Here is a 25512-nt window from a genome sequence, read left to right as displayed (position 1 = left end):
GTCAATACCCCAAACGTCAAATACTTCACATACTTGAATGACATTTTGTGGCATTTCATCACATTGACTTATTTTTCCGGCCCTTTGACAAGCATCACAGGATTTACAAAGAAGATGTGCGTCTTTGAAAATTGTTGCCCAATAAAATCCAGCATCATAGACTTTTCTTGCTGTAAGTTGAGGCCCATAATGCCCTCCTGTTGGTCCTGTATGACAATGATTTAAGATTTGAGTAGCTTCATCCCCAAATACACATCGACGTATTATTCCATCGGGACAACTTTTAAATAAATGTGGATCTTCCCAAAAATAGTGTTTTATATCACTAAAGAATTTCTTTCGTTTTTGGTTCGAAAACCCTTTTCAAGGAATCCACATACTAAGTAGTTTGCATAGTCTGCAAACCATGGAATTTCATTATAATCGATTTTCAAAAGATATTCATCAGGAAAGTTGTCTTGTATGGCCGATTCGTTTAGAACTTCTAATTCAGGATTTTCAAGGCGAGAAAGATGATCAGCGGCGAGATTTTCTGCTCCCTTTTTGTCTCGGCTTTCAATATCGATTTCTTGTAAGAGTAAGATCCAACAGATTAATCGTGTTTTGAAAATAGGTATCTAAGAGCAGAATGGTCGGTATAGACCACCGTTTTAGCCAGAACAAGATGTGAACGAAATTTTTCAAAAGCAAAGACAATGGCAAGGAGTTCTTTTTCAGTAGTTGTGTAATTCGTTTGTGCTCCTTGTAACGTCTTACTAGCGTAATAGATAGGTTGAAATCGTTTTTCAATTCTTTGACCTAAAACGGCTCCCATTGCAAAATTACTTGCATCGCACATGAGTTCAAATGGTAGATTCCAATTTGGAGTTATCATGATCGGTGCATTAGTGAGTTTTTCTTTAAGAATATTAAAAGATTTGATGCATTCATTCGAAAAGATGAATGGAGCATCCTTTTCTAGGAGTTTATTCATACGAGTGGCAATTTTTGAAAAGTCTTTTATGAAACGTCGGTAAAAACAGGCATGCTCTAGAAAACTCCTAACTCCTCTTACATTGATGGGATGTGGAAGTTTAGCAATTACATCTACTTTAGCTCTATCCACTTCAATTCCTTCCTTTGAAATTTTATGACCAAGAACGATGCCTTCTTTAACCATGAAATGGCATTTCTCCCAATTAATTACTAGATTTGATTGTTCGCATCTAATAAGCATTCGTTCAAGATTAACTAGACATATTTCAAAAGTATCACCGAAGACTGAAAAGTCATCCATGAAAACTTCCATGCATTCTTCTATCATGTCGTGAAAAATCGCCATCATGCACCTTTGAAAGATTGCAGGGGCATTGCAAAGTCCAAATGGCACGCGTTTGTAAGTAAAAGCCATAAGGGCACGTGAACGTAGTTTTCTCTTGGTCCTCGGGTGCGATTGGAATTTGAAAGTATCCGGAGAAACCGTTAAGAAAACAATAGTAACTGTTCCCAGCTAACCTTTCCAACATTTGATCAATGAAAGGTAAGGGAAAGTGATCTTTTCTGGTGGCGTCATTTAATTTTCTATAATCAATACAGACACGCCATCCTGTTACAGTCCTAGTAGGAATAAGCTCATCTTTTTCATTTGTGATGACAGTCATACCACCCTTCTTATGTAATTTAGATTCACCATGTAAATAAGCGTATTCCAAATGGTTTGGAAGTGGCTTTAACTCTAATATCGGTAGTTCTTCTATCGATGATTTGTATCGATATCTGTCTTCCTCTTTTAGCATTTGAAGTTCTTCTTTTATTGGTTCGTAATCATTAGCCATGAGTGCGGCTAATATTTCAGCTTCATCAATTGGTTCAGTTCCTCCTCCTAAAGAACATTCTCCTGTTCCTTGTAATTTTAGAAATTCTTCTAATAATTCTGCATGTGAATCCATAGTTTAAATATAATAACAGGTATCATCTGCAGATTACGGTTGTTGCATGGCTCTATCAACAGAAAAGGTATCACTCTCGTCCTCTATACTTAAGGTCAGTTTTTACTTAACACGTCTATTATTGCTTTAGCCGTGTTTAAGAATGGTCTTCCTAATATAAGAGGAACACGAGAATCTTCTTCCATGTCCAGAATAACAAAGTCTACTGGAAATACTAAAGTACCAACTTTAACTAGCATATTTTCCATTATCCCTCTAGGATATTTTACTGATCGATCAGCTAGTTGTATGCTTATTCGTGTTGGTTTCAATTCTCCAAGGTCTAGTTTAGCATATAATGAATATGGCATTAAATTTATACTAGCACCTAAGTCTGCCAATGATTCTATTGAACTAAGACTACCCAGAAAATATGGAATTGTGAAACTTCATGGATCTGATAATTTTTCTGGTAGTTTATTCAACAGCACTGCAGAACAATTAGCATTCATAGTAACAGCTGAGCGTTTTTCCATTTTATTTCTATTTGTGATTAGATCTTTCAAGAATTTAGCATATCTTGGCATTCCTGAAATCACATCAATGAAAGGAAGATTGACATTTATTTGTTTAAACATATCCAAGAATTTGGATTGCTCGACTTCAAGTCTTTCTTTTCTCATTTTACTCGGGTAAGGAAGTGGTGGTTGGTATGGTTTAACATAAGGCTTTGCCTTAACTATGGTATCTTCATTAACCTTTTCAACTACCAGTTCTGTTTCCTTCTCTTGCTCAGGCTGTGGTGCCTTTGTAGTAGGAATAGAGTCATCAGGAATTACAGGTATTTCAGGCAGTTTGAGTGTAATACCACTTCTTGTGGTAATGGCTTTAGCTGTTTCATTTTGGGGGTTAGCATTTGTATCGCTGGGTAGACTCCCCAGTTTTCTTTCTCCTATTAACCTTGCTAGGTTACTCACTTCTTGTTCCAAGTTTTGAATAGAAGCTTGTTGATTTCTAAATGCTTGAGCATTTTGTTCATTGGTTTGTTTCTGAGATGTGAAAAACTGAGTTTGAGATTCAACTAGATTCGACATCATATCTTCTAAATTTGGCTTTTTATCATCGGTTTGTGGTGGTTTATTTGGAAAAATAGGTATTTACTGGTTGTAAGTATTATTAGATACTTGTTGATTGCTAGGACCTTGTTGGTTGTTGTATGGAACATTTCGGTTATAATTCTGATTTTGATTGTAGTTTGATCTTGGCGGTTGATAATTATTTTGATAATTATTTCCAGGCCTTTGGTTTATATATGAAACATTCTCTCTTTGTTCCATTGTTTGTTCAATACTGAGACAATCTTTTATCAAATGTGGTCCTCCACACTGCTCACAACTAATTCGTATTGCGTGAATATATTTAGTCATCTTTTCCATTTGTCTCTCGAAAGAATCTAACTTTGCGGAAATGGAATCAAAGTCATGGCTAGAATCGGCTCTAGCCGCTTTAGATGATCTAACGATGTCTTTTTATTGATGCCACTCATGTGAGTGGGAGGCTGTGTTATCAATAATTTTGTAAGCTTCAGTTGCAATTTTCTTCATAATGGAACCACCAGCTGCTATGTCGATGTCTTTTTGTGTAGTAATGTCGCATCCTTGGTAGAATAATTGTACTATTTGATAAGTGTCTAAACCATGTTAAGGACATCCTCTCAACAACTTTCCAAATCTTGTCCATGCCTCATATAGAGTTTCATTTTGCTTTTGCGTGAACGTAACAATTTCTCCTTGAAGTCTCACGGCTTTAGATGCCAGAAAGAATCTTTTAAGAAATTTCTCAACTAAAACATCCCATGTATCAATCTCCCCTTCAGGTAACGATTCTAACCAATCTTTGGCTTCTCCCTTTAAAGTCCAGGGAAATAACATGAGATAGATCTGTTCATCCTCAACTTCTATGATTTTGAATAGAGTACAAATCCTATTTAAGGTTCGAAGATGTTTGTTTGGATCTTCCTTCGGCGTACCACTAAATTGGCATTGATTAGTTACCACGTGTAGGATTTGTCCTTTGATTTCATAATCTGGCGCATTAATGTCTGGTTGAGTAATGGCATGACATTGGCCAGTGCGTGTAGCTCTCATTCGGTCTTCCATACTTAGAGGTTCCTGATTTTCCATGATTGAATTTGTTGTATCTGAATCACTAGGGGATTCTGATTTAATGGTTTCTTCCTCGACAATCTCTGGATGAGTTATTTGTGGTTCAGGAGGAATGATTAGTGGTTCAGAATCTCTGAATTGTCCTTGAATATCCTCTGGGTTCTCAATTGTGAGGTCGGGTTCAAAAAACAGATTATCGAAAATTTGAATTGGAGTACTTAGTCGACTAGATGATGATTCTAAATAAAAATCAATGGCGACAATATTGGCTAGATGTCTTCATCGAGTTACAGGTGGTGAACGTATGAAAGGTGGTGAACGTTTTGCTCGGTGCATTCACTGAATATCCTATTTGTTATAAAAATAAAAAAAATTATATAAGTTATCAAATTAATAGACTCTTCTGATTTAGCCTACGTTTCGAATAGCCAATAGATGCAGCAGGTGGCCAGGACCCTTTAAATAGGAAGCCCACAACTCGCCACTAACAAATCCAACTATTACTACGAACCAGAAAATTTTGGATGTTTATCAATTTAACCGCTTAAAATAATTTTTTTCGTCGAAATTTTGAAGATAAAATCTATGTCCTAGAAACTAGAGCGTAGAAATGAGAAAGAAGAAGAGTGCGTTGAAAAACATCGAAAAATAAAAGGTCGAAAAATAATAATAAGAAAGTAAAGCGTCGAAACTTAAAAGTCTAAAAACTAAATATTAAAACTTGCGTCTAAAGGAATTAAAGCTTAAAAGGAATTCTATATCCAAAACGGTAATAACTTAATAGGCACTAAAATCTATTAAATATTAAAGCGATAAGTGACGTCGTAAAATTCTAAAGCGCCCTAATCTTAATCTAAAGAAAAAGCTCTTAATGGATTTTACTGCAAAGCCTAAAAATCTAGAAATATAAATTAACTATGGCAAGAACTAAGTTTAAAACTAATTACGAACGAAAAATATACAAATTACGAATAAACGATAAAAATATAAAATTTATAAAAAGAAACAAAAAAAATAATTACTTATTTTTATAAATATATATATATATATATATTTTATAAAAGTATTAATTAATAAAACTACTTAAAACTTGAAATACGTAATTAAATTAAAACTAAAACTAATTATTAATTTAATTAAACCCTAATTAATAATAATAATTAAATAAACAACCATAATCCCGTAATTAATGCAGTCTGAGGTTCACCCTGTCAGGCGGCTCCGCGAGTGCGGATGCTTGATGCCCAAAAGTCTCCGCGACTGCGGAATTTGCTGATTCAGATTTCGTGCAGGCCAAATTCGTGCAGGTTCAGTTCTTCTTTTTTTTATAGATTTTGATTTTGATTTTCTTTTTTTTTTATAATTTAAGTAAAACTTATTTTAACAAAAATTACTTATTAGTTTTTGTAACTAAAAATAAAAACTTTTTAATTTTAAACACTTAAAAATATAGATATATATTTTTTCTTTTTTTTATGTTTTTATATTTTTGTTTCTTTTTTTTAAACTTATTATATTTTTTAAAAAATAGATTAAAACTAATTTTTTTTATTATAGCGTTCTATGGCGTTCCCCGGCAGCGGCGCCAAAAATACTTGATGTGTGCGAGGTGTAGTATGAAATACTATTAATTTTACTACGAAATACTATTAAATACGATACAATTTTACACAAGTTATTTATTTATTTATTGAATGGGATATACCTAAACCTTGCTACAACAATTATAGGCAGTGTACCTAATCGTAGAGTAGTGTAGGTTTTAGTAATTCCGGTTCGTTCCACAGGGAGCTAGCTGAGTTTGACGCTATATATATTTTAAACTATATTTGTATAAATATATATATAAGTAATATTATTATTATTATAAAAGGGAGGTTTTACCGTTTAATGACCGGGTTGTCAATTTTATGTCTTAAGTCACAATTAAAACCTAATGTAAAATATTAAATATAAATACAACTTAATTTAAAGCGTAAAGTAAATGACAATAAATAAAAGTGCGATAATTAAAAGTGCGATAATTTAAAATACGATAAATAAAAGTGCGATGAGATATAAAATAAACGAATTATGCTTATTTAAACTTCTGTAATCATGATGTTCGACGTGTTGATTTTAACTTATTACCATGGGTTAATTTTCCTTTGTTCTGGATTATTCGATATGTCCATCTGGTTTTTGTCCATAACAGTCCATCGGTCATAAATATAAAGTGCGAGTGTCCTCGTCAAATTACCCTTATACACGAAGTCAAATATTCCAACTAATTGGGGACTTAAACTTTAATAAGGTTTTAATACATTGTTAATGATTACACTAGGTTATCGACTGTGTGCAATCTAAGGTTTTAATACTTTATTAACAATTACACCAAGTGTCCTTGTATGTTGTAACATCCCGCCTTTTTCCGTTTACTTTTCCGTTTAACTATTTAAGTTCCGTTATATGTTTATAACACATCCCGTTAATATGCGTTGAATTATCTCGTTTAGGTAATTCCCGCAGCCGGTTTAAAGTTGAGGGACCAAACTTGCCAAAGGTTGAAACATTTGACTAGGTCAAAGAGTCAACCCCTTTTCATCCATTCATTTCACCTCCTCTTCCTCTTTTTTACTACTTTCAAATCCTCTCAACATTCAAACACAAATTCATCATCTAAATCCGGAATAAGGAGCTAGCAACAAAACAAAATACATATTCGTGATCCTCTCTTCATCCTCTTCGATTTGATACCAACTTCATCACTTTTGGGTAACATTTCTAAAACACTAGATTTCTTTAAATTCGTGTTCTTGACTTAAAAGTATGTTAATTAGTGTCTATGGCTCATTGTGATGTCGTGTATGTAATTTGTATGCTCGATTTGTTGTTTTTGGTGTAACTAGTTCATTATGAAAATTGCTTGCTAAATCCTTGATTTTGGATGATCAAATGTTGTTAGATTGTTAAAGTGCATGTTTTAAAAGTGTTACTAGCATCATTAGCTTCATGTTGATGTATAGGTTGATTAAAGAAACTTCATTAACATGATTATTGTTTTTGCGATGCTTGACTAGGGTTTGATAAGCTTTATATGAACTTTGATGCACCAAATGCTATGAAATATTGTAGATAAGAGTTTTATTGCAATGTGTGTTTTATTACCTTCGAAACCGCATATCATACATGTAAATTGGTTTCCCGAATCATGAAATGCGTTTTAGAACTTGAAACTTTGATTATGAATGCTTAATACGGTTTTTGGTTGTTGTAAGTGTTGAATTGCTTGATGAAATGTGTCTAGGTGTTTTCCTCGTCAAATTACCTTTCCGATGATATATGATACATGTTCTAAGTGTTTGCGGGTCATGAAATGTGTTGGTTTGTGTTTTGGTTCGTGCACTTAGGAAATACAGCAAACAGGGCCTGGAAACCGATCAGGACGCCGTCCAGAAACTGGGGACGCCGTCCCACCTTTTGAACCTGGACGCCGTCTAGGATATCAGGACGCCGTCCCACCCTTCATTTTGGGACGCCGTCTAGCCATTTGGGACGCCGTCCCATTGTACTAAAACTGGCTGTTTGGGTTGTCATTTGACGAAAAATGTTTGGGATGTTCTAGACCTCCAATTCACTTGCAACTTGTTTTAACATGCTTATATATGAATAACTAGCATAGAAAATTTGTCCGAGACCCGACCCGAACATGTTGACTTTTCCGTTGACTTTGACCCGACCAAGTTTGACTTTTTGTCAAACTTAACCAAATACTTATGCAACCTTTCTAACATGATTATTTACTTGTAACTTGCATGAAACTTGACTAGTTGATTCACATGTTAATATAATCGAGTCGTAACGAGCCATAGGACTAATTGAACATCTTTGACCCTTCGTGACTATCGTTATTGATACAACCTATTTGTTTAGGTCAAGACTAGCATTGTTCTTTGCACACGTTACTTGTCGAAGTACTTTTTGGTTCGTGCATACAAGGTGAGATCATAGTCCCACTTTTACTCTTTTTGAACTTACTTTTGGGATGAGAAAACATAAACGTTCTTTTAAACTACGTGAACACAAGTACAGGGAAAACAAACATTCTACATACGAGTTTGAACACAAATCCTCAATTTGATTATCATTAGTTACATCAGAGGGTGTAAGCGAGAACTTATGTTATATGGCCATATGGGTTTGACAAACCCTCACTTCGGACGGTTCGCTACCGTCTACGGGTGAAATATATTTTCGGGAAACAGTGTATGTTCTAACACTATTATTACGGGGTTCAACGGACGGAATGTTAAGCTTTGATAATTGAGTGCTCGTGAATATTAACTTTTAGAATGTACTATGGCTTTATCGATGTTGCAAATCTTGTGGTTCAACTTACTATTACTCACTTACTTATTTAAACCTATGATTTCACCAACGTTTTCGTTGACAGATTCTCTATGTTTTTCTCAGGTCCTTGAACTTAGGTGATATATGCTTCCGCTCATACTTTTTGATACTTGCATTGGATGTCGAGTATACTTGCATACGTGGAGCGTCTTTTTGACTACTTTTAATCGTGTCGCACGTGTTTCATACAAACTTTAAACATTGTTATGTACTTGTTATGGAAACTACTTTTGTAAACTTTGAAACACCCTTATTTATGAAATGAATGCGACATACTTTTCGGTCAAACTTTGTTATAAAGACTTACGACCATGTAATGGGACCATACGTAGATGACGCCGTCATTTGACGATTTGTCGGGGTCGCTACAAGTGGTATCAGAGCGTTGGTTGTAGGGATTTAGAGTTCATTGGTGTCAACCTCGAGTCATAGGGTACATTGGTGAGTCTAGACTACAACCGGCATATAGACTTGAAGTAGGAATTACTTGACTACTTGTGCATTTATACTCGAACGCTTCTACTCATATCTACTCTTAGTTCATCTTAATCTCACATTGTTTAATTTGATTGACACGCCACCTTGACTATATGAAATGATGTCGAATGCACATATGAATCAGGGTAATATAATTTCCGGGATTATATTACGGTGACTCATATGAACGTTCCGACATTATGACATAAAGAATTTAAGGCGAGTCAAGGAAAATTTTGTCTTTATCTTTATTCTATATCACGGTTAGTATTATTGAAAATACTAATCAATGATATTCTTGTGTCTTGAAGAAACAATGGCTCCTCGTCGTGTACGCCGCAATGAAACTCCCGAACAAGCTCTCGAACGGATGATAGCCACTGCCGTAGATGCGGCCATGGCCGGTCACTCATCCAACAACAATAATAATAACCACAACAACAACAACAACAACAACAATGGAGCCGGAAACTCAAACGAGGGATGCTCCTATAAAGCTTTCATGGGGTGCAAACCTCACACTTTTGATGGAACCGGGGGACCGGTCGTGCTCACCCGATGGTTTGAGCAAACGGAAGCCGTCTTTAGAATAAGCGGTTGTCGGGACCAAGACAAGGTCAAATACTCCACTCACACCTTCGCCGGTGTCGCTCTTACATGGTGGAATACTTATGTACAATCGGTGGGTACTGATGAAGCTCACGGCCTCTCTTGGGCCGACTTGAGGGAAAAGATGATTGTCGAATATTTCCCTCGTGAAGAAACCCGAAAGCTCGAACAAGAGCTAAGAACTTTAAAGGCGGTCGGAAATGATCTCAAGGCTTATAATCAACGATTTTCTGAACTAGCCTTGATGTGCCCGAACCTTGTGAACCCCGAGTCTTTAAGGGTTGAACTTTACATGGATGGTCTTCCAAAGACCATCAAACACGAAGTAATGTCATCCAAACCCCCTAATCATCAAGAAGCTTTGAATATGGCCCGCAAATTGATAGAGACGGTGGACGAAATCGTAGTACCGGCACCTAAGGCCGAGGATAAATCGGGCGGCAACAAAAGAAAGTGGGAACCCTCCCAATCAAAAAACAACAACTTTGCTAAGAAGCCTTACACCTCCGACGGCAAGAAAGGTAATGCCGGGAACCTACCTCTTTGCAACAAATGCAACAAACATCACTTTGGCGAATGTAGTAAGCTAATTTTCCATCGGTGCCAAGGAATTGGTCATAAGGCCAACGATTGTAAAAGTGCCACTCCCATCGCTCGAAAGTGGCCCAATGCACCAAAGACGGGCACTTGTTACGAATGTGGCCAAATGGGTCATTATAGAAATGCATGCCCAAAGAAGAAAGATAACTCCAATACGCGCGGCCGAGCTTTCAACATCAACACCGAGGAAGCCCGAGATGATAATGAATTAGTCACGGGTACGTTTCTTCTCAACAACACTTATGTTACTTGTTTATTCGATTCGGGTGCCGATAAGAGTTTTGTATCCAAGACTTTGACTCATTCTTTTAATACTCCACCACGTCCACTAGATACCACTTATACCATTGAAGTGGCCAACGGAAAACTATTGAGTGCCGACACATATTACCGGGGGTGTACGTTAAACATTTTGGGTAATGAGTTTGAAATTGACTTGATACCCATGGAACTAGGGAGCTTCAATGTAATAATCGGTATGAATTGGTTAGTCAAAACGAAATCTCACATCCTTTGTGATCTTAACGCAATCCGAATTCCTATCGAGAATGGTGAACCTTTGATTGTTTATGGCGATAAGAGTTGCACCAGACTCAACCTTGTTTCGTGCCTTAAAGTTAGAAAACTACTCCGTAAGGGTTGTTTTGCGATCCTTGCCCACGTTAAGAAAGTCGAGTCCGATGATAAGCATATCGATGATGTGCCAATTGTTAGTGACTTTTCCGATGTATTTCCCGACGAATTGCCGGGTCTTCCACCTCATCGACCGGTAGAATTCCAAATCGATCTTATTCCGAGAGCCGCACCCGTAGCACGTGCACCGTATAGACTTGCTCCATTCGAAATGCAAGAATTGCAAAGTCAAATCCAAGAACTACTTGACCGTGGTTTTATCCAACCTAGCCATTCACCTTGGGGCGCTCCGATTTTGTTTGTTAAAAAGAAAGACGGATCCCTACGAATGTGCATTGATTATCGTGAACTAAATAAATTGACGGTTAAGAACCGATATCCTCTTCCTCGCATCGATGACCTCTTTGATCAACTACAAGGGTCTTGTGTGTATTCAAAAATCGATCTCCGCTCGGGTTATCATCAATTAAGGGTTAAGGGGGAAGATGTCTCCAAAACCGCTTTCCGAACTCGTTATGGTAGTTATGAATTTCTTGTAATGCCATTTGGTCTCACTAACGCACCGGCGGTGTTCATGGATCTTATGAACCGCGTGTGCAAACCGTATCTTGACAAATTCGTTATCGTGTTCATCGATGATATTTTAGTCTATTCTAAAAGCGAAGAGGAACACAAAGAACATCTCCGACTCGTGCTCGAGCTCTTGAGAAAAGAGCAACTATATGCCAAGTTCTCCAAGTGTGAATTTTGGTTAAAGGAAGTTCAATTTCTTGGTCATGTTGTAAGTGATCAAGGCATTAAAGTCGATCCCGCAAAAATCGAAGCCATTAGTAAATGGGAGACTCCTACTACTCCTACTCAAATTCGTCAATTCTTGGGTCTCGCCGGATACTATCGTAAATTCATCAAGGATTTCTCCCTAATCGCTCGTCCTTTAACCGCGTTAACTCACAAAGAACGAAAATTCGTTTGGACATCCGAACAAGAAACCGCTTTCCAAATCTTGAAAACTAAACTAACCACCGCTCCTATCTTGTCACTTCCTGAAGGCAATGATGATTTTTTTGTATATTGTGATGCCTCGAAAAAACGGTTATGGATGCGTATTAATGCAACGAAAGAAAGTCATTGCTTATGCCTCTCGACAACTCAAAGTCCACGAACGAAACTACACGACACATGATCTTGAACTCGGTGCCGTCATCTTTGCACTTAAGCTATGGAGACATCATCTTCTTGGTACCAAGAGTACTATCTTTACCGATCACAAAAGTCTCCAACATATCTTCGATCAAAAGCAACTAAACATGAGACAACGAAGGTGGATTGAAACCTTGAACGATTACAATTGTGAACTTCGTTACCACCCCGGAAAGGCAAATGTAGTGGCCGATGCCTTAAGTCGAAAGGAAAGAACGGTACCTCTTCGCGTCCGAGCATTAAACATCACCATCCACTCCAACCTTAATAGCCAAATTCGGGTAGCCCAAGATGAAGCTCTTAAGGACAACAACATCGCACGCGAACTTTTAAACATTCTCGTCTCCCGATTCGAAGTTAAGGAGACCGGACTTCGATATTACGCCGGAAAAATTTGGGTGCCTAGATATGGCGATCTACGAAACCTCATCCTGGACGAAGCCCACAAATCGCGATACTCGATTCATCCCGACGCCAATAAGATGTACCATGACCTTAAAGAACAATATTGGTGGCCGAACATCAAAAAGGAAGTTGCTAGATACGTTGCCAAATGTTTGACTTGCGCAAAAGTCAAAGCCGAACACCAAAGACTGTCCGGGTTACTTCAACAACCCGAGATCCCGCAATGGAAGTGGGAAAGGATCACGATGGATTTTATCACCAAACTACCGAAAACGTCGGGCGGTTATGATACAATTTGGGTCATTGTTGACCGTCTCACCAAATCCGCGCACTTTCTCGCCATGAAAGAAACCGACAAAATGGAGAAACTTGCACGACTTTACATTAAAGAGATTGTAGCCCGACACGGAGTACCGTTATCGATTATCTCCGACCGAGATGGTCGTTTCGTTTCTAGATTTTGGCGTACGTTACAAGAAGCATTGGGAACGCGTTTGGACATGAGCATCGCATATCATCCCCAAACCGATGGGCAAAGTGAACGTACAATACAAACCTTAGAGGATATGTTACGAGCCTGCGTTGTTGATTTTGGAAAAGCTTGGGACAATCACTTACCTCTCGCCGAATTCTCTTACAATAATAGTTATCACGCGAGTATTAAGGCCGCACCTTTTGAAGCGTTATATGGTCGAAAATGTCGCTCTCCTCTTTGTTGGGCCGAAGTGGGTGACGTGCATATTTCCGAGCCCGAACTCATTCACGAAACAACCGAAAAGATTCTTCAAATCCGAGATAGGCTTCGAACGGCCCGGAGTCGTCAAAAATGCTATACCGACAAAAGACGCAAAGACCTCGAATTTCAAGTTGGTGACCGCGTCATGTTAAAAGTCGCACCTTGGAAAGGTGTCATCCGTTTTGGGAAACGTGGAAAACTAAATCCGCGGTACGTTGGTCCTTTCGAAATCTTAGAGCGTATTGGAACCGTTGCTTATCGTTTAAACCTTCCGCCTCAACTAAGCTCCGTCCATCCTACTTTTCATGTATCTAACTTGAAGAAGTGTCTCGCCGAGCCCGATATCGTCGTCCCTCTCGAGGAACTTACTATTAATGACAAACTCCATTTTGTGGAGGAACCGGTTGAAATTGTGGACTACGTCGAGAAGGAATTAAAACAAAGCCGGATCCCGATTGTTAAGGTCCGTTGGAACGCCAAAAGGGGACCCGAGTTTACTTGGGAAAGAGAAGATCAAATGCGAAAGAAACACCCTCATCTATTCCCGGTCCCGGAAACGTCAGATTCCGAGGAAGAAACAACGACTACTACGCCTACCTAAATTTCGGGACGAAATTTCTTTTAAGGTGTAGGTAATGTAACATCCCGCCTTTTTCCGTTTACTTTTCCATTTAACTATTTAAGTTCCGTTATATGTTTATAACACATCCCGTTAATATGCGTTGAATTATCTCGTTTAGGTAATTCCCGCACCCGGTTTAAAGTTGAGGGACCAAACTTGCCAAAGGTTGAAACATTTGACTAGGTCAAAGAGTCAACCCCTTTTCATCCATTCATTTCACCTCCTCTTCCTCTTTTTACTACTTTCAAATCCTCTCAACATTCAAACACAAATTCATCATCTAAATCCGGAATAAGGAGCTAGCAACAAAACAAAATACATATTCGTGATCCTCTCTTCATCCTCTTCGATTTGATACCAACTTCATCACTTTTGGGTAACATTTCTAAAACACTAGATTTCTTTAAATTCGTGTTCTTGACTTAAAAGTATGTTAATTAGTGTCTATGGCTCATTGTGATGTCGTGTATGTAATTTGTATGCTCGATTTGTTGTTTTTGGTGTAACTAGTTCATTATGAAAATTGCTTGCTAAATCCTTGATTTTGGATGATCAAATGTTGTTAGATTGTTAAAGTGCATGTTTTAAAAGTGTTACTAGCATCATTAGCTTCATGTTGATGTATAGGTTGATTAAAGAAACTTCATTAACATGATTATTGTTTTTGCGATGCTTGACTAGGGTTTGATAAGCTTTATATGAACTTTGATGCACCAAATGCTATGAAATATTGTAGATAAGAGTTTTGTTGCAATGTATGTTTGATTACCTTCGAAACCGCATATCATACATGTAAATTGGTTTCCCGAATCATGAAATGCGTTTTAGAACTTGAAACTTTGATTATGAATGCTTAATACGGTTTTTGGTTGTTGTAAGTGTTGAATTGCTTGATGAAATGTGTCTAGGTGTTTTCCTCGTCAAATTACCTTTCCGATGATATATGATACATGTTCTAAGTGTTTGCGGGTCATGAAATGTGTTGGTTTGTGTTTTGGTTCGTGCACTTAGGAAATACAGCAAACAGGGCCTGGAAACCGATCAGGACGCCGTCCAGAAACTGGGGACGCCGTCCCACCTTTTGAACCTGGATGCCGTCTAGGATATCAGGACGCCGTCCCACCCTTCATTTTGGGACGCCGTCTAGCCATTTGGGACGCCGTCCCATTGTACTAAAACTGGCTGTTTGGGTTGTCATTTGACGAAAAATGTTTGGGATGTTCTAGACCTCCAATTCACTTGCAACTTGTTTTAACATGCTTATATATGAATAACTAGCATAGAAAATTTTTCCGAGACCCGACCCGAACATGTTGACTTTTCTGTTGACTTTGACCCGACCAAGTTTGACTTTTTGTCAAACTTAACCAAATACTTATGCAACCTTTCTAACATGATTATTTACTTGTAACTTGCATGAAACTTGACTAGTTGATTCACATGTTAATATAATCGAGTCGTAACGAGCCATAGGACTAATTGAACATCTTTGACCCTTCGTGACTATCGTTATTGATACAACCTATTTGTTTAGGTCAAGACTAGCATTGTTCTTTACACACGTTACTTGTCGAAGTACTTTTTGGTTCGTGCATACAAGGTGAGATCATAGTCCCACTTTTACTCTTTTTGTACTTACTTTTGGGATGAGAAAACATAAACGTTCTTTTAAACTACGTGAACACAAGTACAGGGAAAACAAACATTCTACATACGAGTTTGAACACAAATCCTCAATTCGATTATCATTAGTTATATCAGAGGGTGTAAGCGAGAACTTATGTTATATGGCCATATGGGTTTGACAAACCCTCACTTCGGACGGTTCGCTACCGTCTACGGGTGAAATATATTTTCGGGAAACAGTGTATGTTCTAACACTATTATTACGGGGTTCAACGGACGGAATGTTAAGCTTTGATAATTGAGTGCTCGTGAATATTAATTTTTAGAATGTACTATGGCTTTATCGATGTTGCAAATCTTGTGGTTCAACTTACTATTACTCACTTACTTATTTAAACCTATGATTTCACCAACGTTTTCGTTGACAGATTCTCTATGTTTTTCTCAGGTCCTTGAACTTAGGTGATATATGCTTCCGCTCATACTTTTTGATACTTGCATTGGATGTCGAGTATACTTGCATACGTGGAGCGTCTTTTTGACTACTTTTAATCGTGTCGCACGTGTTTCATACAAACTTTAAACATTGTTATGTACTTGTTATGGAAACTACTTTTGTAAACTTTGAAACACCCTTATTTATGAAATGAATGCGACATACTTTTCGGTCAAACTTTGTTATAAAGACTTACGACCATGTAATGGGACCATACGTAGATGACGCCGTCATTTGACGATTTGTCGGGGTCGCTACATATGTAATCCACCCCTGTTTTAATGAGTCCATTGACTATTAATCCATCCCCGTGTCCGGTCAAATGAACGATTATTAGTATTTATAAATATCCCGCCCATCGTGTTCGATCGAGTGTATGTGGTTATTTATAATTATCTCAAATTGTAAATCTCTATATTAAATTAACGAACTATCATTCAGTTAAACAAATATAAAGCTCATTAATAGCCCATAGTCTAATTTTCACAAGTGTCGGTCTTTTGTCCAAACCCCAATTATGGTCCAAACCCCAATAACCCCGTCTTAATATTTAGTCCAACATCGTGATTACTTCGGCTTAAATAAACATAATAATAACTTAGCTACGAGACATTAAATTAAAAAGGTTGAACATAACTTACTATGAGTATTAATCGCGTAGTGTTACACGGACAGAGTTTCGACTTACAAATTTAAAACATTCGCCACTATAACCTTATTATTATTAAATTTAAATTAAAATTATAATTATATATATATATATATATATATATATATATATAATTATATATATATATATATATATATATATATATATATATATATATATATATATATATATATATATATATATATATTTTACGTAGATAGAAAGAAAGAAAAAGGGATGACGAGATCGTCCGAATGCGTTGGCTTTTATAGGCCCATTTTGCACTGTATAGCTCCGCGAGTGTGATACATTTCTTCTTCACAGCTCCGCTGTCGCGGAGCTTTGGATTCAAGCTCACCATAGTGAATTAAACGTGGGCTGCTGATTATTTATAATATAATATTATATATAATTAATTATATATTATATTATATTCTTGTGCATAGTTGACTTGTAATTTTAGCTCCGTTGAGTCGTATGTTGATAGTTGGTTCATGTCTCGGTTCCGAATTTTCGAACGCATTTTTGTATAATTTAATATCTTGTACTTTGCTTTTTGCGGCTTATACTCTTGTGATTTTGAGACGTTTCTCATCAATAAATTGAACCACTTGGATTGTACTTTGTACTTTTTAGCTTTTTGGTCATTTGCGTCTTCAAATCGTCGAATCTGTCTTTTGTCTTCACCTTTTATTATTTAAACGAATATTACTTGGAAATAGAACAATTGCAACTAAAAGCTTGTCTTTCTGGAAGGATAATGCTATGAAATATATGTTTGTTTTTAGCATTATCAGCTATGTGGTTGTGAAGCGGATGGCAGAACTTAGAGCAAATGCAAGGGAGCATCTTCCTTATGCAATGTTGTTGAAAAGTTTGTTCTTGGAAGAAGATTTGGTAGATGTCGCATTCGAGAAAGCAACTTTGAATGCTGAAATTATCATTGATGCAAAGATAATTTGTCAACCGATGTGTGGTTCAAATTCAAATTTGTATTAAATATTTGATAGACAATGATTTGTCTGTTGTTTTCAAAACATAAGTCTGTATGAACTTGTGTGTGTAATAAGATACAACCTCTAATCATCATTGATTTGAATGGTTGAATCAGAGAAAGTTCATGTGTATGGATGATGTTTTATTTAGATATGTTTTGATTAAATGTGTATTTGATGTATGAAGATACCCCATAATACGTGGTGGTGACATCTAACGGTTTATTATTTAGTTTTCTGCAGTTGTTTCAGGATGTCTCAAGAACAAGTTCATTCAGAGGTACAGGAGCAGGAGATTCCTTTGTCGGAGAAGCTTCCTAGTTTAACTGCTAGTAATGCTGCCAATTTGTTAGCATGTCTTGATGAAGAAGGACAAGAAGCTAAGACTGAGTTTGTATGTATTATAAAGTTTCTAAAGCATTTGAGAATTCAATGTGCTATTATGCTGGAATGCACGTAGTACTATTCTCATCAGAGAGAGTTATGGTCAAAGGTAGTTGTGCATATAGAGCAAGGGAAATAGGTTATTATAAGCAGTATGGGTGGTACGATAGTTAGAATTTCAGGTCAGACAATTCATGAAGATATTGGCTTTCCTGATGATGATACAATGACAACTACTTTGAATCAAACCAAGGTTAGTAGATGTTGATGAGGTGTGACTACTATGGCGATATTGTGAAAGGAGGTGTCAAACGCACTCGATTCTGCAATCAGTACAAATATCTAACTCTTGTAGTTGAGATGCTTGAGTCCTATGTTGGAAGGATTTGATGAAATGAACTAAGTGTACAGCTCTATGTTTGCTGCACTAGTGCTGAATGCGAAGTATAAATTCTCAGAGGCTATCCTCAAGATCTTGTTGTTGAATTTAAAGAAGAAGAGCCACCTTATTTTTCCAAGGTTTTTGCAGATCATGATTGAAAAGCAGGTGCTAGGATTAGTCAAAATCTGGCAAGATGAGGTAAAGTTGATTCATCTTTCTGATGCAACTTTCAATAGAATCAAACAAAAGATAGCGAATGCACCTAAGGAGCCTTTTAAGAGAGTAGTTGGACATCTGACTAATGAAAATTATGTGTGTCCTAACGGTGATGCATGCCGTCATGAAACTAGTATATCTGGTAGTACTGAAGATGAGGTTGAAGTAGTTGGTGAAAACAATCAAGAAGTTGATCAACCACCACCTGTTGCTAAACAGGGTCAGAGATTGGTTGATGATGATGATGATGATGAAGGAGATGATGTTGATCCAAGTCAATTTAAGATAAGGAAACGAAAGAAAATTGATCGAGAAGGTCCTCTGGTTTCAACTAAGACAAAGCATAAACATATTAAGGTTTCGAATGGTGAAGAAGGATTCAGGATCGTCCTTAGTTTTTCAATCACGGCAACAATCCCAACAGAAACATACTCACACTGCTACTGAAGCTACAAGGCCTGAAAACGTACCTGTACAATAAGCTTCTTCATCTGCTATTGTTACTCATGATCCTGCAGTCACATCTTTGAGTACAAGACTTGTACAGTTTATTACTAATTTCTAAAAGTTTAAGAAGGAGTCAGAAGAGAGAGAGAGAGAGAGAGAGAGAGAGAGAGAGGGAGGGAGTGTGAGATGGAGAGAGAGAGAGAGAGAGAGAGAGAGAGAGATGGAGAGAGAGGAAGAAGGATGCTGAGATTGCGGGTTTGACTTCTTTGGTGGAAACTCATAAAGGTGAAATTGAAAGGTTGAATGAGAAGATTGATAATCAAAACTTATTGATTGTGAAAGCAGAGAATGCGGCAACTAGTGTATCTCAAAGAATGGATGAGTTTGAAAGGAAGTATGATCTAGAAGACATTGAGCTGGAAGAGGATATTAATTTTGGCAAATTAAATGATCGGCATTTAGATGACTTAACTTTGGATGTTGCTAAAGGCACTGATGATCTCCCACTGTCAGTAATCCCTTTAATGTTGCTTATACTTTACGTGATTATCTGGAAATGAAGGATCGTCTAAAACACTCCACTTTCTTTAATGATCTAGATGAAGGAGAGATCCGAAATGATCTAAGTCGTGAAGAGATCAACGAGCTAGTGCTTCAAGAGCAACGTGAAAGTTCATCTGCTGACGTGCAAGCTAACACATTTTTTGCAGGTCCTTCTAATACTAGTGATGAATCTTTTGAATCAGTTGATGAGAATGAAAGTGATGATAGTTTTAAAGAGGTGGACATCGAAGACGTCACAACTTAGGATTATCCAAAGTATGACGGTGTAAATACAGATGATTAACCCACCTTTGATGATTTCTTCAAGTTTGATGAAGAAGTTTTGAACTGTAAATGTGCGGATGAGGAAAAAACCCATGTATTGCACGAGGGGTTTTTGCCGGTCTGAATAAATAAAGAAAAGGTTGGAGTTTTTGAAGAGGAATGGAAGATCCTAATGAGTATCAGGAAACATTGTAAAAATCCAAAGTTGGAACCAAAGTTTATATTGAATGAAAGAACAACTGTTTAGCTAAAGGAAAAGTTCTTTCATAGGCCTACATTAAGGAACTGGATGTGTATGCGGTCAAAAAGGAGTTTGGGGTTGGCAATCTCAAATATGGATGGGATTTCAAGTCACTCGCTTAGTTTGAATCTATAGAACTAGCCAGGTTGAGAATGTTGTACAGAGATTATGCTGGAATCCATGATGTTGTTTCAAGATTGATAGGAGATCGTTTATGTCGAAAAACTTTGATTGTTTTCGACCGCAGTTTGCAAAGTTCATCTTTCGAACAAACAAGAAAACGAACGAAAGGAACCGGATTGCAAAATTTAAAGCGGGAAACTACATGAAGAACGTGCCATTGAAAAGGATGCCGCAACATTTTAGCCCTGGTTTTCGCTAGTGGTATTATGATGAACGCTCGGAAGAAGTAGTCATTGTATTGGAAAAGACAAGGGACGACGAGAATGATTCAATACGAGTGCTAGATCCTATGTGGTTGTGAAACTACTGCGAGGAAGATATTTTCACTCTGTATTACAACCGGACGTTGTATCGCAAGGAAAACAAACTTTAAGCTGAGCAATATGTACGTGTTGCAAAAGTCTGCTACTTGAACAACTTAGTAACAGATTCGTATCAAGACTGAAGGAGGACCGAAAATTTAATTAGAACTAGGTCTTAGGGGGAGTTTGTTGGTGCATAATTGTAAATCTCTAGTTATGTATTCTTTATCGTATAATTCGGTCCGTAAAAAAGAACATTGTGACTATTGAATATTAGTTTCCGTACGTAAAATGTTTTAAAGCAATAGTTAAACTGACCTGACAGTCGACCGACTGAGTCAGTCAGTCGATCGACTGTGACCACTGTCGACCGACAGTCTAGGTCGGTGTAAGTTGATCTTCGTTCGACTCAACAGATAGTCGACCGACTGACGGAGTCAGTCGACCAACTGTCTCTGTAGATAGTATATAAACGAGTTTAAGCCTCATTTGTTAGGTTACGCTTCATATTTACCCTCGCCTGCAGCTCAGCCCCTACGTCCAAATACCATAGAATATCATTTTAGACTTCGTGTTAATCCAGATTACATCTTGGTTTGACTCGTACAAATCCAATAACCCGAGTATATTCGACTCATTGCATTTTCTAGTGTTATTCCGTCTCTAGATTGTGTTAGATTGATTCTAAGATCCCTATTGACCGTCTACACTCCTCTCATAGTGCTAGCTAGACTATATGAGCACTTTGAGATTAAATATTTATTTATGATCAACTAAAAAGATTGCAAGAAAGAATTTGTAACAATATGATCAGGTAATGTTGATGTAGGTAGATGGACTATTTTCTAATCTACAGGATTTATAGAGAGATAAGTGTGACTAAACATGAGAGAAACATGGAAGCTAAAGATAAATGTTGGGACCTTAAAGAACAAATTAGCTCCATTGGTGTTCTTGTTCAGTCTTTTTACCTTTTCACATTTTTGGTCATTTTTACTCTCTCTCTCTCTCTCTCTCTCTCTCTCTCTCTCTCTCTCTCTCTAATTATCCTTATTCCACATACTACAAAGGATCATGGTTAAATATGAATATAAACAACTTTCTTTTTAGTTCTTCTTCTTGTTCATCATCATCAACAAAATCTTCTCTTTCTCACTACTATTATCACGAGTCTTCACCTCCTTCACCACCACTTAGAGAAGCTCTTCCTCTTTTAAGTTTAAGCCCAGCAAGAAAAGTCAATCATGGTCAACAAAACCCTACTAAATATCATGATTCATGTGTTCAGTCTATGGAAATTGATCCAAAAAACAAGATTATTAATTCTGATGACCATGCCTCTGTGACTGTGGCCTTGCATCTTGGGCTTTCAGGCTACAATCTTTCTGAAGCTTATTTAATTTCAAGACTCTAAAAAAACACACAAAATAAATATGATAGTGAAATGAACCATGATAAAGAAGACGAGATGATGGAAGATGGTAGTACAAATAGTAATGGCTATGTTACAAGCACACTAAACAAGGGTCAGTATTGGATCCCAACTGCATCTCAAATTCTGATTGGTCCAAATCAGTTCTCTTGCCCACTTTGCTTCAAAACCTTCACAGATACAATAACATGCAGGCATTATTATTCAATTACCATGAAATTAAAGCTCATTTATTTTATTTTACTCTTTCTTAAAAAAGAAATGACCAAGAACAAGAATTAGAAAGTCCATATCTTTTTTCCTAAATTATATACTTAATTAATTTCTAGTCAATTTCCAGCCTGACTAGGGTATTTTATTTATTTCTTGACCTTCCAAATTTGGATTACTTAAAAAAAAAAAAAAAGTTGAACAAGCAGAAACCCAAATTTTCTTTACTAAACTCAATTTTTTATTTCTTAACAATTGTATATCTTCACTGTATATAAGGGCTATAGCGAGGGTTAGTTTAATTACTTGTTCACCTTTCAAATCCTATATATTAACTCAAACTTACTTTCTAGCTAGTGTTTGGTCTAATTGTACAACAATACTGTTTTCATTTATAAAAAGAAATCAACTTTACATCTGATTAAACAAGACAAGTATTATGCTATTTGTTCCTAGAAGTTTGGTGTATGCTATTTGTTCCTAGAAGTTTGGTTTCCTTTTATTTTCTACTTTCCTACATACATTGGCAATTATGTTATAAATAAACAGTAACACACTATTTGTTCAACTCATCAAACTCTGATCCAGACCGGCCAGTTACATTTCAATGTCCAAATAAGAACAGTAATATAGAGAAAAAAAAGGGTTGATTCTGGTCATCTATATGTGTAATTTTGACCAATGAACCCGGTTTATATTTTGTGTAATTTCTAAAACCGCATATTTTTTCTTCTCTAATTATGAATAGTCCTTTTTGTACTGTTTTTAAAGTTGTTCAAACACATATAAATTTGTCTTGTTTAGTTTGAAATGGTTTAGTACTGTAGTTGGGAGATCTTTTGTTGTAGTATGAGTTAATATTGGAAAACCGTGTGTACTTTTACTAATTCAGATTAACGCAGCGGATAGTTAAAATAATAATCTTTAAATATTTCATAAAATATTTACAAGATTAAATATTCATATATTTAATGAAACATGCACACAATTAATTTATCCCAATGAGATCCAGTTACACTACTAATAATTGTCAAAATATGTAATTCACAAAGTGAGTAAACGATATACCTTTCTTGAAGAAACTGATTGAAGGAGAGAAACCTACGATCAAAAATATGACCGTCTCTTAGGATAGTCCACACTACACTTCAAACGACCGTTAATGGATGCTAGTCCAAACCCAAGTAATAATTAATCAACCTTTGATTAATATTATGAACCCAAAATAATACTTCGTATGAAACATTGTTATTTCTTTTCTTACTTTCTCTCTTACTCATCTCATAACCCAACGAACATATATATATGAATATATGATATACCTCATTTATTTGGTAGCATAAAGTAAATCAAAAGAATATCTTGTTTTTGATTTCTTTGTCTGTAATATCATATTTCGTTTGATTTGATTTTAAAAAGTCGTATTTCTCAAATACTTTAGGGGTGTGTTATGTAACTTATAATTAATAATTTCTATCATGTCGCTTTCATGTGAATAGTAAATTAATTAATTTCGTTTCATTTACTATTCATATGAATAGTAAATGAATTAATTTCGATTTACTATTTTGTTACTTGAGTAATATATATACATCATATATAAATTTTATTTGACGTCTCGGTGTATATGTGTGTAACCCCGAAGGCTCAAATGAAGTTGCCATATAGTTATATGTTGTACCTTGCACATTAATTCTACAGACTCCTACGTGTGCATGACACAACACTAAGTAACTATACAAACAATGGTAAACGTTTAGCAACACGTCATTGTCTCCAAATTCATGTGAGGGTAGTTTCTCGAAACTGTTTATGGTAAGTTTTAAATGTCATTCGTCCTTTTATTTCAGATACTTTAGTTAAACTTGAGATATGGATCATCGGTCATTCTCCTTTGTTTAACAATTTTGTTTCTCGATCTTAGAACTGAATTAGATTACCAAATTAATTAAGTATCATCTTAATTACATCTGGGTACGGCCACACAAATATCTTATTCATTCATCGAGGAGCTCAAAAAGTATCTAACTCCAAACATTTTAGAGAAAAAAATCCTATATTGCATACACGTGTCTATCACGAGCTTTACATTATACCCAATAATGGCCTTTATAGCAGCCTTATTCAGGACAGCGTTTAACCATATCAAAGTACAATGCTACACTCATCAAGACGGGCGTGCATCTCAAGTCTAAGGACACAAAGACATAATCACTAAAAGATTCACTACTGACTACGATCCATGTAGTGACATCTCATGGTTGGGTCATTCCAATATTCATCATTAATGAATACATATGAATTTTAGTCTCAACAAGTTAACTATTCATCATCAATGAATATAACCACAATTTCACATTAATCTTAATTCATGTTATTCCCATAACATGACCGATTATGGAGATTTTGAATAATCAATAATTATTCATGGATTAAACATGCTAATATAGAACACGGTGATATTAATGAAAACGATCATACCAACTATATATCAATTCATTAATACAAAACTGCTTAATGTTCCAAAAGTATCCAAATACTAAATTACAAATGAAAAAGATCAGCATCATAACGAAGTCCAGTATTACTAGAATGATCATCATGCTTGTTGTGCATCATGGGCTTCATGAACGGGTCAGCCACATTATCATTTGTATGAACATTTAAGAATACTAATATCATTCCTCTTAATGACTTAATGAAATGTAGTCAAACTTTTGAAGAATGTTCCAGATACTTAAATGTACATGTGATTCTTTCAAAAGTATATTAACATTCGAACTATCACAATACATATTATAGAAGATTAAATGTTGTGTACTACTCTGAGTATAATAACAAACTTCCTTATCCAGACAGCTTTCTGAGCAGCTTCTCAGTCAACAATGTATTCTGCTTTTGTTGTAGATTGTTCAATAGTGCTCTGCCTAGAGCTCTTCCAATCAACTGTCTTGCCCATCATGATAAAGAAACAACGTGACTGGATCGAAAATCATCTTGATCAGTTTGGAAACTAGAATCAGTATAAAACTTAATACTTAACTCTTCTTCCAAATCACCGTAAACCAAGAACATATCATTAGTACTATGCAAATACTAAAGAATATTCTTAACAAGAATCCAATATACTTCACCTGAATTATGTTGACAATGACTCGTCAAACTCAAAACTAATGAAACATCGAGCATAGTACATATCATGGCATACATAATGGATCATATAGCCGAAGCATATGTGATACATTTCATTTGTCTCATCTCATCTGCTGTGATAGGACTTTTAAGACTTTCTCACGGTTATGCCCTTTTGCATTGGCAAAGCTCCATGCTTGGAGTTTTGCATGCTAAATCTCTGCAAGATAATGTATGTACTTTGAT

The 25512-nt window shown here is 36.2% G+C and overlaps 1 pseudogene; it reads left to right on the top strand.

The window, feature by feature from the left end:
• The first annotated feature begins 21388 nt into the window (after positions 1-21388).
• On the top strand, positions 21389-22178 carry LOC139854671 (zinc finger protein WIP2-like; annotated as a pseudogene).
• The last annotated feature ends 3334 nt before the right edge of the window (positions 22179-25512 follow it).

The sequence above is a fragment of the Rutidosis leptorrhynchoides genome, chromosome 6 (genome assembly GCF_046630445.1).
Source record: "Rutidosis leptorrhynchoides isolate AG116_Rl617_1_P2 chromosome 6, CSIRO_AGI_Rlap_v1, whole genome shotgun sequence".
Taxonomy (NCBI): domain Eukaryota; kingdom Viridiplantae; phylum Streptophyta; class Magnoliopsida; order Asterales; family Asteraceae; genus Rutidosis; species Rutidosis leptorrhynchoides.
Note: the sequence above shows the minus strand (reverse complement) of the source record. Positions and strands in the feature narration are given on the sequence as shown.